General features: G+C 46.5%; 1 pseudogene across 1 annotated transcript in view; it reads left to right on the top strand.

The window, feature by feature from the left end:
* Window positions 1-16,536, top strand: part of LOC311107219 (ATPase family gene 2 protein homolog A-like) — a 117,286-nt pseudogene that overhangs the window by 8,450 nt on the left and 92,300 nt on the right. Inside the window, exons 12-17 of the transcript in view lie at window positions 8,322-8,471; window positions 11,018-11,174; window positions 11,305-11,390; window positions 13,108-13,161; window positions 13,318-13,385; window positions 15,550-15,660. The product of the transcript in view is annotated as an ATPase family gene 2 protein homolog A-like (transcript). The remainder of the gene's footprint in view (window positions 1-8,321; window positions 8,472-11,017; window positions 11,175-11,304; window positions 11,391-13,107; window positions 13,162-13,317; window positions 13,386-15,549; window positions 15,661-16,536) is intronic.

Genomic DNA, 16,536 nt, shown 5'->3' with positions numbered 1-16,536 from the left:
TCATTTCTGTGAATAATGAATCTCTTTGTGAGGAATATTTATCACAGTAAAGGAGAAAGTGCATCTCTGTTTCTACCTCCCCTGTCGTGCAGTGACCACATACGCTCCTCTTTGGGTAGACATGTCTTTTTATGTCTGCCAGTTTCTATTGCCAATTGATGGTCACTCAGCCTGTACTACTCTGACAGAGTAGAGATAATCAGCCAATTCATATTCTCTGTTTACATTTTAGTCATTTAGCAGACGCTCTTATCCAGAGCGACTTACAGTTAGTGAGTGCATACATTATTTTTCATACCCCCATGGGAATCAAACCCACAACCCTGGCGTTGCAAACGCCATGCTCTACCAACTGAGCTACATCCCTGCTGGCCATTCCCTACAATGTGATTTTATGGATTTTTTTTCTTCTCAATTTGTCTGTCATAGTTGACGTGTACCTATGATGAAAATTACAGGCCTCTCTCATCTTTTTAAGTGGGAGAACTTGCACAATTGGTGGCTGACTAAATACTTTTTTCCCCCACTGTGTATATATATATATTCATATACATACATATACACACACACACCACTACACATCACTATTATTATAATACCAGTGCCAATAAAATAAAGGATAGTTGTAAACAAATTAATAAGAATGGCCCAAAAAATAATTACAATGTAATGCAATCTGCAACCCTGTGTGTGTGCGTGTGTGTGTGCACGCTTGTGAATTAAAGGGTCTGTCTAGCCCAGTAGTTTGCATATTAGATGCATGGTTGGGGCACCTCTCCTATCTCTGATTGTTCTAGGTGTCTTTTGCCAGAGGTTACCTCAACATATGTAGGCTGATGATCTGAATGATACATGGGGTGGACTGCATCATGTGGTGTACTTCTCTGAAGGACAGTGTTCTGCCCGACCCTGGAGTAGTGGTCAGTGCTGTGTTGTGATGGGTAGGGTCTAGTAGAGCTGTGTTGTGATGGGCAGGGTCTAGTAGAGCTGTGTTGTGATGGGCCAGGTTCAGTAGAGCTGTGTTGTGATGGGCAGGGTCTAGTAGAGCTGTGTTGTGATGGGCCGGGTCTAGTAGAGCTGTGTCATGATGGGTCGGGTCTAGTAGAGCTGTGTTGTGATGGGCAGGGTCTAGTAGAGCTGTGTTGTGATGGGCCAGGTTCAGTAGAGCTGTGTTGTGATGGGCAGGGTCTAGTAGAGCTGTGTTGTGATGGGCAGGGTCTAGTAGAGCTGTGTTGTGATGGACCGGGTCTAGTAGAGCTGTGTTGTGATGAACCTGGTCTAGTAGAGCTGTGTTGTGATGGACCGGGTCTAGTAGAGCTGTGTTGTGATGAACCTGGTCTAGTAGAGCTGTGTTGTGATGGGCCAGGTCTAGTAGAGCTGTGTTGTGATGGGCCGGGTCTAGTAGAGCTGTGTTGTGATGGGCCGGGTCTAGTAGAGCTGTGTTGTGATGGGCCGGGTCTAGTAGAGCTGTGTTGTGATGGGCCGGGTCTAGTAGAGCTGTGTTGTGATGGGCCGGGTCTAGTAGAGCTGTGTTGTGATGGGCCGGGTCTAGTAGAGCTGTGTTGTGATGGGACGGGTCTGGTCGTGCTGTCCTGAGGCGGGTCTTGTCTGGTAAATCTGTGCTGTGTTGGGCCTGGTCTTGTAGAGCTGTGCTTAATAAGCTGTGTCTGGCTCTTCTCTCCTGGGGATGGTGGGTGTACTGTTGTTTCAGAAGGTGGGGCGGGGGGGCTCTGTTGCTGGGGTGATGGGTGTGTGGGTCCCTGCCAAGTGTTGCATCCTTTAGGTCCTTGGCAAAGGTTCTGGTACTTTCAAGATGTACATTATCGTATAAATGTTCACGTCAGAGTGGGGTGGTGAGCCGTTCTGACGTTGAGCAGTGAGGCACAGTCCACAGTGGTCTGTTGATTTATTTTTTCCATCAACTTTCCTGGGAAGTAGTTTCTTGGTAGGAGGGTGGACACAACTATATTGGTTGTTGGGAACATAGCCTGTGCCCATTCTGCCACTCTTCTCACTGCCCCAGATACATTTTCACCTTTGGCATGAAGGTCGTTTGTGCCAGTGTGGATGATGATGTTGTTGGGGGTGTCAATCCTGGTCTGACTGAGTAGCTGCATTGCACTGTCAGTTGAAGGACACCAGAACTTATACACCTGGTGTCTAGGGAATAATCTTTCCTTGACTAAGAACTTCCCATTTGAATCAATAAGGATTGCAGTTATGGGTGACTGTCTGGGTGGTGCCGACTGGGAGACTGGTATTCTGACCTGGGCTGGAGCACACTGTGCTGGAGCAGACTGGGAAGCAGGTAGGCTGACCTGGGCTGGAGCAGACTGGGTGGCTGGTTGGCTGTCCTGGGCTGGAGCAGACTGGGTGGCTGGTTGGCTGTCCTGGGCTGGAGCAGACTGAGAGGCTGGTAGGTTGACCTGGGCTGGAGCACACTGTGCTGGAGCAGACTGGGAAGCAGGTAGGCTGACCTGGGCTAGAGCAGACTGGGACGCTGGTTGGCTGATCTGGGCTGGAGCAGACTGGTAGGCGGGTGCAGTGTCATCAGGCTGTGTGGTGGAGGCCATGCTGGTCTCAGGTTCTGCTTGTGTTGTACCAGGCTGGTGGACATGTTCTCTAGATGCAGAGGATATATTGACTAGCTGCTGGTTGAGGGTGTCAATGTACCTCTCTCTTTGTTCTAGCTCCTTTCTTGTTGTGCTCAGATGGTCTCTGAGGTCATCATTTGTCTGACTCAGTTTGTCCATTCTGCTTTCTAATTTAGCAATAGATGCTCTGCTCTCCTCCCTGAACTGTTTCATCTCTTCTTTTAGTTTCTGGACAGTGTCCTCCTCTTGAAGCTTGTTCTCTCTGAGTTCTATGACCTCTGCTTCGACTAGAGAGAGGGTGTTGTGGAAACGTTGCATAGCAGGTGTTCTTGGTGTTGTAGACATGTCCTTGGCTTTGTCTGCTGCAGGTGAGGTAGGTAGAGGGACACTGAGGGCTTCTTGCTGGGTCACAGAGACCGTTGGGGCCTGCTTTTCTCCATCTCCCTCCTTGACTTTTTCCTCAGTTTCTGAGATGAGTTCAGCTTCTGCTTTTAGGGTAGCAAACATATTCTCAAAAGCCTGGAGGCTTGAATCATTGCCTTGTATCAATACAGTTCCATTATTATATAGGTTTACTTTTTGATACGTGTTGCTCTGGTCAGCTTCTTCAAAAATGCTGATCTTACATCCTTGGCTGATGCCTCTATTTTTTGAGGAAGGGAAATTGTTGCAAATAACCCTTTTCCATATGTGCCCTCGTTTGGTATTACATTTGCTCTTGTTTTGCAACTGGTAAGATCTGCAAACAGGCATTCATGGTTCTGCCCCATCATCAAACCTTTGAAACTTTTCTTAGCTTTCTCCGTCTGGATGTCTGGTGGGTAAACAATTTCCATAGCAACGTGGTACACATTGTTGCAATAGAAGCGTTGTTTCTTGTATTATTCTCTCTTGTGTCTTTTAGAGGACTGTTTTACTTTGATGTCCTTTGTCTTCTGTACTTATTTTGTCTTATTTTGTATTTTCTTCTATCTCTCTCTCTTTCTATCTCTCTCTGTCTATAACTCTCTCTGTCTATAACTCTCTCTGTCTATCTCTCTCTCTCTGTCTTTCTCTCTCTCTCTGTCTCTGTGTCTCTGTTTCTCTCTATCGCTCGCTCTCTCTCTCTGTCTCTCTCTCTCTCTCTCTGTCTATCTCTCTCTCTCTCTGTCTCTCTCTCTCTCTCTGTCTATCTCTCTCTCTCTCTCTCTATCTCTCTCTCTCTCTCTCTCTCTCTGTCTCTGTGTCTCTGTTTCTCTCTATCGCTCTCTCTCTCTCTCTGTCTCTCTCTCTCTCTCTGTCTCTCTCTGTCTCTCTCTGTCTCTCTCTGTCTCTCTCTGTCTCTCTCTGTCTCTCTCTGTCTCTCTCTCTCTCTCTCTCTCTCTCTCTCTGTCTCTGTCTCTGTCTCTGTCTCTGTGTCTCTGTTTCTCTCTATCGCTCTCTCTCTGTCTCTCTGTCTCTCTCCCTCTCCGTCTCTGTCTATCTGTTTCTCTGTTTCTCTGTCTCTCTGTCTCTCTGTCTCTCTGTGTCTCTGTTTCTCTCTCTCTCTCTCTCTCTCTCTCTCTCTCTCTCTCTCTCTCTCTCTCTCTCTCTCTCTCTCTCTCTCTCTCTCTCTCTCTCCCTCTCTCTGTGTCTCTGTGTCTCTGTTTCTCTCTCTCTCTCTCTCTCTCTCTCTCTCTCTCTCTCTCTCTCTCTCTCTCTCTCTCTCTCTCTCTCTCTCTCTCTGTCTCTCTCTCTCTTGCTGTCTATCTCCCTTTGTCTGTCTATCTCTCTGTCTGTGTGTGTGTTTAAGAGCACATATTATTGCAGTGTTTCAGCGCTGGAACAGATGTTGGGTATTGTAAATACAGGTGCAAAGAGTGTTCCGGAAGCCCCTCGGAGTAATGAAAATGTTCCTGTTTTTTAATGGTGTAATGCCAAAAGTGTTTCACAATTCATTTGAGGACAACGTCGCTTGAGACCCACACAGCTCTGCTGACAACTGCCTGGGGATGGGGGAGTGGTGTTAAGTAGGCTACTTCTGGAGGGTGTTTTCCTGTCTAAAGGAAATGTGGAACATGTTGTAGGAGTGCAGATGGACACTTACATAAATTACTTACTGCTGTTGTTCAGCTGGGGGAACTTTACTTCACTTCTACTAGACTTACCTCAGTTTCCTCTGCCTGTCTTTGTAGCAAAGCTGAAAATGGTGTGCTTTAACTGCCCAAATTCATCCAAGGTAGTCATTTGTGAATGATGTTAGTTGTAGTAGAATGCACCAATGTCTTCGATATGTTTACCATGTGGACTTGGTTCACGTTCTATCGGAAGATGCTGTTGTTTTTACTCAAGGGGTTGTTTCTTTTCAATGCTCAGGGCCAGGGTGAGACCAGGGCTGGTGGAGTTGACCCTTAAAAACGGCCTTGTCGGGGAGGGCCTGTTTTGGGGCCAGATAATTGGGAACATTCCTTCTTCTTACCAGGCCACAGCCCTCACGTTCACCTTGTCTCCTCTTCCTCTCCAAGCCAATTTGAGCAATGATAAAAAGTAATTGCCGTCCCATACCTATTTTGGGTCCAGTGGCATTTTTTGCAAATGCGCATTCTTGGAAGTGGAGGGGCCCCAATTCTCAATTCCCCGCAGATTGCTGGTGAATTTGAAGCATTCAGGAAAGAAGGAGTGAAGAAAAGAGAGTCCACATAAGGTTCAGATTAAATTCTGTTATGTTGCTTCTTTTTTCACTCCTAACAGTGCATCGGATGTTTTCATAACTAAACCAAATGTGTGCTCTGATCGAGCCAAGCCTAGCCAGGGGATAGAATCCCTGAAGCGAAAATGCTTGAGTCACATTGTTGAATTACATTTATTTTGCCTTTGGGCTATCCAGATTCCAGGCTGGATACCACATTAATCAGGTTCATGAATCTACTTGCTAACTAAGTATTAGCTAGGGATGTGTTGGTCTGACTTTCCTTAGGTGTATTTGTTCAGTAGGTTATTCCTTAGCCACTGTAGCATGTTGTGTCCAGCGATTGGCGAGAGCAATATCCTTAGCTGCACGAAACATTTGTCAATCCAGGAAGATGGCATTTCTGGGCTTTTTGAGCACTTCAGCCTTATGAGTGCAGACTTTTCTTTCTCATACTGTCGACAATTTCGGGTTAAAGCACCACAGACAACCGTATAGTTTTTTGTACGAAGCACTTGAACACATCTGACAGTGAACAGTAAGGTGAGAGGGTGCGAAGGCTTTCATGGTCACCCCACTTTGAAGTGGGCTTCTTTTTCAAAGGCAAATAGACAGGAGAGGAGACTGTTCGCAGCAAGGGTAGGGCCCAGGACCTGGAACACACTGACCTTGGCTGGCTCCTCTCACGTACCCTCGCTCTCTCTGTCTCGCTCTCTCTCGCTCTCTCTGTCTCTCTCTCTTGATCTCTCTGTCTCTCTCTCGCTCTCTCTGTCTCTCGCTGTCTCTCTGTCTCTCGCTCTCTCTGTCTCTCGCTCTCTCTGTCTCTCGCTCTCTCTGTCTCGCTCTCGCTCTCTCGCTCTCTCTCTCTCGCTCTCTCTGTCTCTCGCTGTCTCTGTCTCTCGCTGTCTCTCTCTCTCGCTGTCTCTCGCTGTCTCTCGCTTGCTCTCTCTCTCTCTCTCTCTCTCTCTCTCTCTCTCTCTCTCTCTCTCTCTCTCTCTCTCTCTCTCTCTCTCTCTCTCTCTCTCTCTCTCTCTCTCTCTCTCTCTCTCTCTCTCTCTCTCTCTCTCTCTCTCTCTCTCTCTCTCTCTCTCTCTCTCTCTCTCTCTCTCCCTTTTTTAAGTCTCCTCGGATCCTGGAAAATATAAACAGGATGCAGTCTTGTCTGATCGTAAATCCCCTCTCGTCTGCCCTGGCCCTCATCCCCAACTCCAGTCCCCCCAGTCCCTGGCCCCAGCTTGGAGGAGAGGAGGAAGCCTCCAGGCTGAGTTGGAGCTAGGGCCATCTTAACTGGAGCTTGGACGGGGCGGGAAGGAGGAGAAGGGTGGTGATGGGTAGAGGGCTGAAATTGAGTTTTTCCGGAGAAGAAAGACTCAGCCTTGAGGCTGAAACATTGTTTGTGGGTTCAGTGCGTCAGTTGTAATCATGCCTTCAGCCACCATGTAATTTGTTCGTCAAATGCCTGCTATCTTACCTGCATGTCTTGGAATCTATAAAACAACTGGTTATGAGCGGAGGCTACTCTAGTTACATTTGACATTTTAGTCATTTAGCAGACGCTCTTATCTAGAGCGACTTACAGTTAGAGTGCATACATTTTTCATACTGGCCCCTCTTGGGAATCGAACCCACAACCCTGGCGTTGCAAGCGCCATGCTCTACCAACTGAGCTGCAGGAGGCCTAGTTGAGTGCAGATCTTTCTGCAATGTCATGGGGTAGGGTTCTTTAAAAGTCAGGCTCATTTACTCCTAGCAGCAGCTTTTCATTCAGCATTTTCACAGTCATATTTGTATCTACTATCTATTGCACAAAGAGTTCAACCAGCCTTATTCAGAATTGATTTTGCCCTTGATCCTTGCACATAATTTCACTTGTCTCATATTGACTGGACTCAGATGTATCTATTTCCTTTTCTATGATGTATTTGACAGACTGTTTAAGACAAATTACCCACAACCCACAGGAAGAACCCTTTCTCCTTTGTATTAAACACGCACTGTGAGGATCTTTGAGATTTCCCGAAATCTTTTTCAAGAAAAGCCAATTCAGAATTCAAATCCCACAGTATTACAAGAGACACACTCGGAAAACAAGGCTTTATCCCTGTTCTAATCCTACCCTGTCAGTGATGCTAATGTAGCCTAGATGATTGTCAAGCCCTATTCTCGCTCCCTTCCTCCTTCTAGCGTGCTCCCTGTCTCGTCGCTAGCGCCTATGTGGCCTATTCATAAGCTATCATCACCCTGGCCCCTTGGAATGCTGACTGACTGTACAAGGGCCTACTTCTATCCCTGGCTCATCGTTTTGTGACCCTATTCTGCAAGGCCCAACACGAACTCAACATCCTCCACTGATATTGATGCACAGATGAATTTATTAGTACCGTTGTCCTTTTGTGTCCTTTTTATACTCAGCAGGTAACGGAGTTGCCTCGAGTCGAGAGAGTTAATCTCAAACATAAAGCGTCAATTAAAGTTCCTCTCCAGCTTTTCTTCTTTGCTATGCGTGTCCAATGTTCCCTGTTGAATTGAAAGAGTGAAGGAAACTAGCGTTCATTTAGAGATTAGGCATTCGTTAGGCATTCGTCATCACGACATGTAGGAGCCTGAGAGGTAGGTGAAAGTTCTACTGTGTGAAAGTAAGTGTGTGTTTGGAGTCATGGAGCGGCTGCCAAGGACTTGTGTGGGAAACTGTCCATCACTGTAAGGCCTGTCGTTAGTAAAAGGAGGAAAGGGAGGCTTAGCCTATTGTTGACATTTTGAAAATGTCTTGTCTCTGAAGACTAGCCTTGAGAAAGGTGGCATTGCTGAACAACAGTCTTGATGTTCCCCTCAGGACATAACTATCAATGTTTCAAACATGACTTACTGCAACTAGGGCATCTTTCCTAGTAACTGTACACATCATCACAACATCTTAGACATGCAAAATGTCCATCTCTAACAAAATCATGTTCTTTCTCAGAATTGACTTTCTCTTATTACCCACCATGCACTATTCTCTCTACACCACCCTAAACCTAGAGATCTGGAAACGTCGGTACATCAACAAATATGTTGATGTCATTCTGGTCTTTTTACAGGGCTGAATGCATTGAGGCGTGCTCTCGGCAGTGGCTCCCAGCCATCGGACCTCCAATTGATGGGGACAGTGACGGTCACTTTCCAGGACCTTCAGTGGGCCATGTCGGAGGTCAAATGCCATGAGGCAGGTCGCCATCGATGTCCCTAAGGTATGTCTGGATTATGGCCCCTTGGTTTCCCTTTTAGGTCGGCATAAAAATGTCCTTTTAACCGTCATTAGATTTATCGAGTGACACAAAAGATGGAACAACAACTCTGCTGATGTCACCGGCACAACGGAAAGTGTCTTCTAGTCTCATGTTCAGAAACGTCAACAAACTTCCTCAGGGATCGAAATATATCTTCTCTCAGGAGCAAAAATGGCTTAATTACTCATTGGACTACCAGTCAATGTATTATGTCAATATTACAGTGAGGCATTAAGTAAGTTGTGCATTAGAGAAGATGCTTTCAGATCCACAATTACTTTTGTTGACGTGCGGTTTTCACAGAGGGTTTAAACCGAGGAAGCATCGGATGGAAATGACCCCCAGGTCATAATGCTGCCCTCCCTGAAACGGAGATGAATCACACACTCAGTGGAGGGAGAGGTGGGGGGACAGCGGTGAGACTCCAGGATGTTTTGGAGTTTGCATGTGCAAGACATAACGGACAGGAAGAGGCTAACATCATCTCCAGTACTAATTGAAAGCAGATCGGGTCGATGTCGGTTCCTGCCAGAGAGTGAGAGAACAAAAAGAAAAAGAAAGGCCCTTCCTCCTCCTCTTCCTCCTCCTCTTCCTCTGCACTGAGCTCACCCCGAGACGTTCAGTTCTTGTGGCCAGTTCCTGGAAACAAAATAGGGACTTGAGTTTTTTCCTTCCCCCAGTGTACTGCAGCTGAAGGGTCGGCCGCAGAGCTCCGACTTGATTATATCCACATGACTGCAAACATTTGTTTCTAATCCATTTATATAAGAAACTTCCAATGGAGCCCGGGTGAGGAGAGGGCAAGAGCACGCCTCTCTCTCAGGCCGACCGGACTTTTTAATATTTTGATCTGGTAGCTGTAGCCGAGAGATCCATTCTGTTGTTCCTCTTTTTCAACTTCCTCTCCTCTCCAAGTTCTTGTCAGGAGAAGTACCCACCACAACTCTGCCGCACCCACCCTTCTTCTCTCCCACCGCCCCAGCAACCCCATCAAAGCCGGGACCCTGAGAGGCTCCTTGTAAACTTCAGACAACAACAGTAAAAGATAATAACTGGGTCACGGAGAGAGAGAAAGAGGCAGGGGGAATAAAATCAACACAGCAAGGTGTGACTCAAACTGCGCCCTCTAATTCCACATCCGCCATGTTCGTGACAAAAGCACCTTGCAATTAATGTTGCCTTTTTGTTACGCCAGCACTATGTTCTTTTGTCTGCAGAAAACCTGAACAGAAACAAAACAAAATAGGGGGGAGGGGGAGAAAAGGTGTATAAATCTTTACTGTGCACATCTGCTGCTGGCCTGGCAGGGTAGAGGCACCTGAAGCTGCCTGATTGATTTACACCCCATAGACTCTGGCAGGAGGAGGCTGTGTCTCTCTCTCTCTCTCTCTCTCTCTCTCTCTCACCATCTTTATCATCTCTCTCTCTCCATAAATTGTTCAGCATGTGGTATTTACAGTATGTGGCCGGATGCCAGGTTTCCATTAGGTGCTCCGTTCCCGGGAGACGGCGCCGGTGGCCTGGGATGTGTTACCACAGAGGAAGGGAGGTAGCGGAGAGGAGTGGGGAGGGAGTGGAGAGGAGGGAGCGGAGAGGAGGAGGGGGGAGGGAGCGGAGAGGGGAGAGTAGAGGAGGGGGGAAGGGGAGAGGAGAGGAGGGGGGAAGGGGAGAGGAGAGGAGGGGGGAAGGGGAGAGGAGAGGAGGGGGGAAGGGGAGAGGAGAGGAGGGGGGAGGGGAGAGGAGAGGAGGGGGAGGGGAGGGGAGAGGAAAGGAAAGGAGGGGGGAGGGGAGGGGAGAGGAGAGTAAGGGGGGAGCGGAGAGGGAGGGAGCGGAGAGGAGAGGAGTGGGGGGGGGGGGTAGACTGGGAGAGAGAGGGAGAGGAAAAGTCACACTGATGAAGTGGGGGGGGGGGGACTTATTGCTCTGGCCAACCCCTGCTCTCCTTATCTGTTTTATCTCCTGGAGTCGTGCGCCTCGGCCCGTCATCTGTCAAAGGGACAGCTGCTGGCTCCGTTCAATGTCTGCTGCTTCACCCTTAGCCCAGATCTGGCCCAATACTTTTCCTGTCGTATACTTGTTGTCGTGAATCTCAACATTTTCTTGTACTGTATGCCTATTATTCCAAATCTTTCTCACAGAGCAAAAATACAAACAGTTTTTCAGTGATTGATTGATTGGTTAATTGATTTATTACAGCTGTAGAGAGAAATAAACACTGGACAAACTGAACCAACAACTTTCTTGGCCCACAGTAAGGATATTACTTTTGACTTGAAAAACTACCATGGAAAACGTGGATTTTCTTGAGTAGGTTTCTAAAGAAGCTTTCATACCACTGCTGGATACCATGCTCCATTAAAACTGCCACCCTTTACAGCCCATTGGGGATGTCTCTCTTTCCATTGTGTATGAAACCTCTGTATTCTTCTCCCAGTTCCCAGCTGTGTCCGAAGGGTTTGTCTGTTTCCCTTGCAGACTGTTTCCCTGTTAGACTGTTTCCCTTGCAGGTTCACTGGTTGGATGTGGGAGGCATGGAGCAGGTGAAGCTGAAATTGAAGCAGGCGGTGGAGTGGCCCCTCAGGCACCCCGAGGCCTTCACCCGCATCCAGCCCCCTAAAGGAGTATTCCTCCATGGACCCCAGGCTGCTTCAAGCCATGATCGCTGTGGTCCTCTGTAGCTCAGCTGGTAGAGCACGGCGCTTGTAACGCCAAGGTAGTGGGTTCGATCCCCAGGACCACCCATACACAAAAAAAAATGTATGCACGCATGACTGTAAGTCGCTTTGGATAAAAGCGTCTGCTAAATGGCATATTATTATTATTATTATTATCGCCAAGGCTCTGGCCAACGAGAGCAGACTCAACTTCCTTGCCATTAAGGTGTTGATTATTCTAAGTTTGATTGTTGCCTGCATTCTCCACCAAATGGTCAATGTACGGGCAGGGAAGTGTCCTTTTTAGACCTTTCTACACCTACAGGGTTCCCTAAATCCCACCCCTATAATGCATACTTTTGTAATGCGTCAGTGTTGCAGTTGCATGGTGTGCATTGCCTTCAAGCACAGTTTATTTTGTTATGGCTGACATAGCATGGACCTTTTGATGTTTACACAACTAGGGATTTTGAACTTACATTTACAACTATAGCTAGTAAAACTAGCACCGCATCTTTCCGTTTTGAAAACATACTGTACTTAGCTATGCTCAGTGATTTACCATCGGCAGCCATTCTCTTGGCTTTACCCCAGTTAAAAAACAAAGGGATATGTCCCTGATTATCTCAAGGACCTCAGAATCTTTGGCTTCCTTGGAGGCAGACTTACAGGCCTCCTCACTTGACCCCTCCGACCCCATGTTTGTCCTCTTCATTCATCACCCCATCCCCTCTTCCCCCTCCTCTCCCTCCACCCCAATTCACAACTATCCCCTATGCTGTCCTCATCCCACCCCTCTCCCTCGCCCTGCTCTGTCTAGGCCCCTTGATGGAGATTGATTGATCAGTTCACTGATTGTTAATTGGCGCTTATTTTGGAAGCTGTTGCCGGGTGCGATGACAGAAACGGTCAGCTAGCCTGATTAGATTGGCTGTTATATTACACAGAAAGACTTACCTTTAAAGACTTCTTGCAGTGTAAAATTATCTTTAAAGTTTTTAACCCAAATTGTTCATATTATGTTACACTTGATGTTTAAGCAAAATAAAATAGTAAGAAGTTGGCTAATACTTCTACAATTACAAAATCATGATGTATTTTTCCCCTTGCTTCACTATGCTTTTAGATGCATACTACTTGCGTTGTGTACAGTAAAACCCTAACACCCTATTAACATGTTGTCACACACACACCAATATCACTGTTTCTCTAGCCAAATAGAAATGTACCTACATAGAATGTATCCCTCCCAATGAGTAGCTGGCTAGATAAATCAACAGAACAGCATATCCCTCAGCCTGGGCAACCACCACAGAGGTACTGGGGATTAATGTGTCAGTCTCCACAGTGTTGTCGTGTTCTGAGGAGACAAAAGGGCTTCCACTGAAGTGTCGTCTCCCCACCAGCCCAGAGGTGTTGAAAAGGGGGGATTGCAGGGGGAGGAAGTGCATCCTGAAGGGCTGAGTGGAGGTTTATCCGCCTCGGAGGGAGGGAGGCAGGGAGGGAGGGTGCAGAGTGGACCCAGCAGCCTTACTTACCCTACCTCCTTTGTCCTCTCTGCCTTCCTTCTTAATGATATTTTTTCCCCCCTCGCTTCCTCTCTACCTCTTAACTATCCCTTTAATCTCTGAGAGATTTCTTGGCGGGTTGTCAAAAGGTTCTCAGTGGTTTGTTCATTGAGGTGTGTTCCTGTCAGATATTAAATAGTGGTGGGGCTAGCTTGTGGTGGTTTGTTCATTGAGGTGTGTTCCTGTCAGATATGAAATAGTGGTCTAGTTAGCTTGTGGCTAACTAGGTTAAATGTTATTGAGCGTTTACTAGTGTTATATTGATATTAAATAATAGTTATAGCCTACTGTATAACTAGGGTCCTCGTACGGAAATCTCCTGGTCCTATAATGAATCACTGGACAGGAGAACCAACTTCCCTCTCTGTCTTTCAGTGTCCAGAGTTACTAAATAAATCTGTAGGGGAGTCTGAGAGAGCTGTCAGAGAGGTGAGTACCAGGCCAACTTTCATTGTCTATTATATACCCATTACACTAGGAATATAAGGACTACTAATGCTTAGAGGAAATTGCTTTAATATTCTACAGTATAATGTATATGCATCTACTGTATATTAATACCTCTCTCACATATGTCTATACTAGGTCAGAGCTGTCACCCCCTCCATTGTGTTCTTTGATGAGATTGACGCTCTTGCTGGAGAAAGAGGAAGGTAGGTATTTTGTCTCAGAAATGAAGTTCAAAACTTTTTCTACCTAATAAACGTAATACTGCAGACTTGATGACCACGGCAACTGCTTGCAAGCACATATCTTATTCTGAAAACTGGAAGCACGCATCAAACCTAAATTAATGGGAAAGATAGGCACCATTTAATCATCAGCCTAGTTCAATACACTGAATAGCATGTATTTTCCCCAATTACTCGTTGAATGACTGACTGTCTATAGTACCACAATAATTACATTATCAGTATAATTATTGTCCAGTGTAATGCCAGCTGTGGAGTTCCTATGGAGTCAGTCCACTAGTGCTTTGCTAGCAACGCATGTGCGCCCGCACGCACACACACACACTGACACACAGACGAGCCAGTCTGTCCGGAGGCGCATCAATGGGATGGCACTGGGAACATCTGTGGCTTCAGGAAAAAGAAAAAACGGACAGAGAGAGGACACAGGCCGCAGAAAACAAGCACTTCATTGTGTACACCACAGCAGATGGGGGAAGCCAAATATGAGGCGTACTTCCCGGTAAACCCCCACTGAAAGTCAGTGGTGAAGGAACAGACAAAAGACCCCTCCAGCTATGGTTCAAACGTGGCCTTCCCTCAAGCCTAATTGGACAGGGCCTGGGATGGGTCACTGTGTCCTTTCTTAACAAAACCATTTTGCCATTAGTGCATGTAAGGTGACATTTTCTATCTGCTTACTAGGACTGGGAATTGCCAGGGATCTCACGATGCGATATTATTACGATACTTAGGTGCCGATATGATATGTATTGTGTTTCTCACGATTCTATATGTATTGCGACAGTGATTTTATTCTGAGTTGATGTTCCAAACATATTGCTCACTGTATGTCTGCTGCAGAGAGATGAGAGAGACGAGAGAGCATGAGAGGCTACATATCAAGAGTTGGGGGTCAACTCAGGAATGGACTGGATATGGTATTCGACCTGACACAATGCCCAACTTACATGAGCGATCTTCTCATATGAGTTCCATGTCTGATTTTACTGAATTGACCGGATTTGAAGCAGTTATTTGACCACGACTCTGCAGTTGCCTTTCAAAATGACTTGATGCAGGGGAGTCAGTCAGTTCACTGCAGCAGAGCTCATATCTCCAGGCCACTGGCCATTTGAAAAATGCACTTAGCAGTGATCTATAAAGGTTATTTATTGGTCTTAACTTCCCACATTTAATCAATGAAGTGGCTTCATTGCTCATGAGCTGGAATTTAACTGTTGACACTGCCTGGGCTGGAGATGGAAGGGTGATATTTTGTGTTTTCCTTTCTTGACGTGAAGCACCTGTAAATCTTCAAGCCTACCTGCCATAACTGCCCAAATCTGTTGGAATGATTTATCTGATAGTGAGAGAGAAAGACAGAGAGCGAGAGTAGAGAGTCTGAGACAGAGTGAGAGGGAGACAGACGGATAAAGGGAAGAGAGGAAAGGAGGGAGGCGTTGGGTCCAGAGAGAAAGCACGAGAGCGAGAGAATGAAAGAGCAAGAGAGCAAGAGAAAGAAACCAGGCTTTGGATGAGAGGCAGAAGCAGCCATGGCACATTTCTCTCTTTGTCATGAGGCCTTCTCCCTATTCCTCCCAGGACCATAACTCACTGACAGGCCTCTTTTGTGTTCCTCTGTGGCCTTATCTGTGGTAATGACGTGTGGCACTTCCGCTGGCTCTGTGAACAGAGACAGAAAGAGTGTGTGTGTGTGTGTGTTTTTTTTGTTTTACTGTCCTTGTGGGGACCAGAAGTCCTCACAAAAATAGTAAAACAAGGAAAAGTGGTGACATTTCGCTGGTCCCCACAAGGAAAAAGGCATACGGTTAGAATTAGGGTTAGCGGTTAGGTAACAGGATTTTGAATGGGAATCAATTGTTTGGTCCTCACAAGGATAAAACAAACGTATGTGTGTGACAGCGATGGGGAGCAGGAGAGGGAGGGAGAGACTGCACTGTGCTATGGAAAATAAACACCTTACTATTTCTCAGTGCAGGGGGCTGGGATCTGACATCTTGAACAGATACATTTTTGGTTAAAACACATTTTATATCTCTCCTCCCCTATCAACCCCCCCCCCACATTCTATACTCTCTCCCCTTCCTCTCGCCCCCTCCGCTCTCCACCTTTGCTCTCTCAGTTTGTTGGGGTCTGGTGGCGTAGGGGACCAGGTCCTGGCCCAGCTCCTGACAGAAAGCTGGGGGACGTCACCGTGCTGGCCACAACCAACCGGCCTGATATGATAGATAAGGTAGAACCAGCAGAGAGTTCCTGCTCTCCCTTTCTTTCTCTCTCTATCTTTCTGCTTCCCATCCTTCTCTTCCTTATCCTCCATCTATCTCCTAATGAAACTTCCTGAGTGCTGATCAAAGGCAGAGCCTGGGCCTTGTCAAAACACACCCGGGAAAAAGAGGCCTGGTGCTACGCAGGCATTAAGGGTTTTCATTCTCTCTCTGTATCCTTCCCTCTTTTCATTCTCTCTCTGTATCTTTCCCTCTTTTCATTCTCTCTCTGTATCTTTCCCTCTTTTCATTCTCTCTCTGTATCCTTCCCTCTTTTCATTCTCTCTCTGTATCCTTCCCTCTTTTCATTCTCTCTCTGTATCTTTCCCTCTTTTCATTCTCTCTCTGTATCCTTCCCTCTTTTCATTCTCTCTGTATCCTTCCCTCTTTTCATTCTCTATCTGTATCCTTCCCTCTTTTCATTCTCTCTGTATCGTTCCCTCTTTTCATTCTCTCTCAATCCTTCCCTCTTTTCATTCTCTCTCTGTATCCTTCCCTCTTTTCATTCTCTCTATCCTTCCCTCTTTTCATTCTCTCTCTGTATCTTTCCCTCTTTTCATTCTCTCTCTGTATCTTTCCCTCTTTTCATTCTCTCTCTGTATCCTTCCCTCTTTTCATTCTCTCTGTATCCTTCCCTCTTTTCATTCTCTCTCTGTATCCTTCCCTCTTTTCATTCTCTCTCTGTATCCTTCCCTCTTTTCATTCTCTCTCTGTATCCTTCCCTCTTTTCATTCTCTCTCTGTATCCTTCCCTCTTTTCATTCTCTCTCTTTGTCCTTCCCTCTTTTCATTCTCTCTCTGTATCTTTCACTCTTTTCATTCTCTCTCTGTATCTTTCCCTCTTTT

Source organism: Coregonus lavaretus, assembly GCF_964263955.1.
Source record: "Coregonus lavaretus genome assembly, chromosome: 32".
In the NCBI taxonomy this organism is placed as follows: Eukaryota; Metazoa; Chordata; class Actinopteri; order Salmoniformes; family Salmonidae; genus Coregonus; species Coregonus lavaretus.
This window is presented reverse-complemented; position numbering and strand designations above follow the sequence as displayed.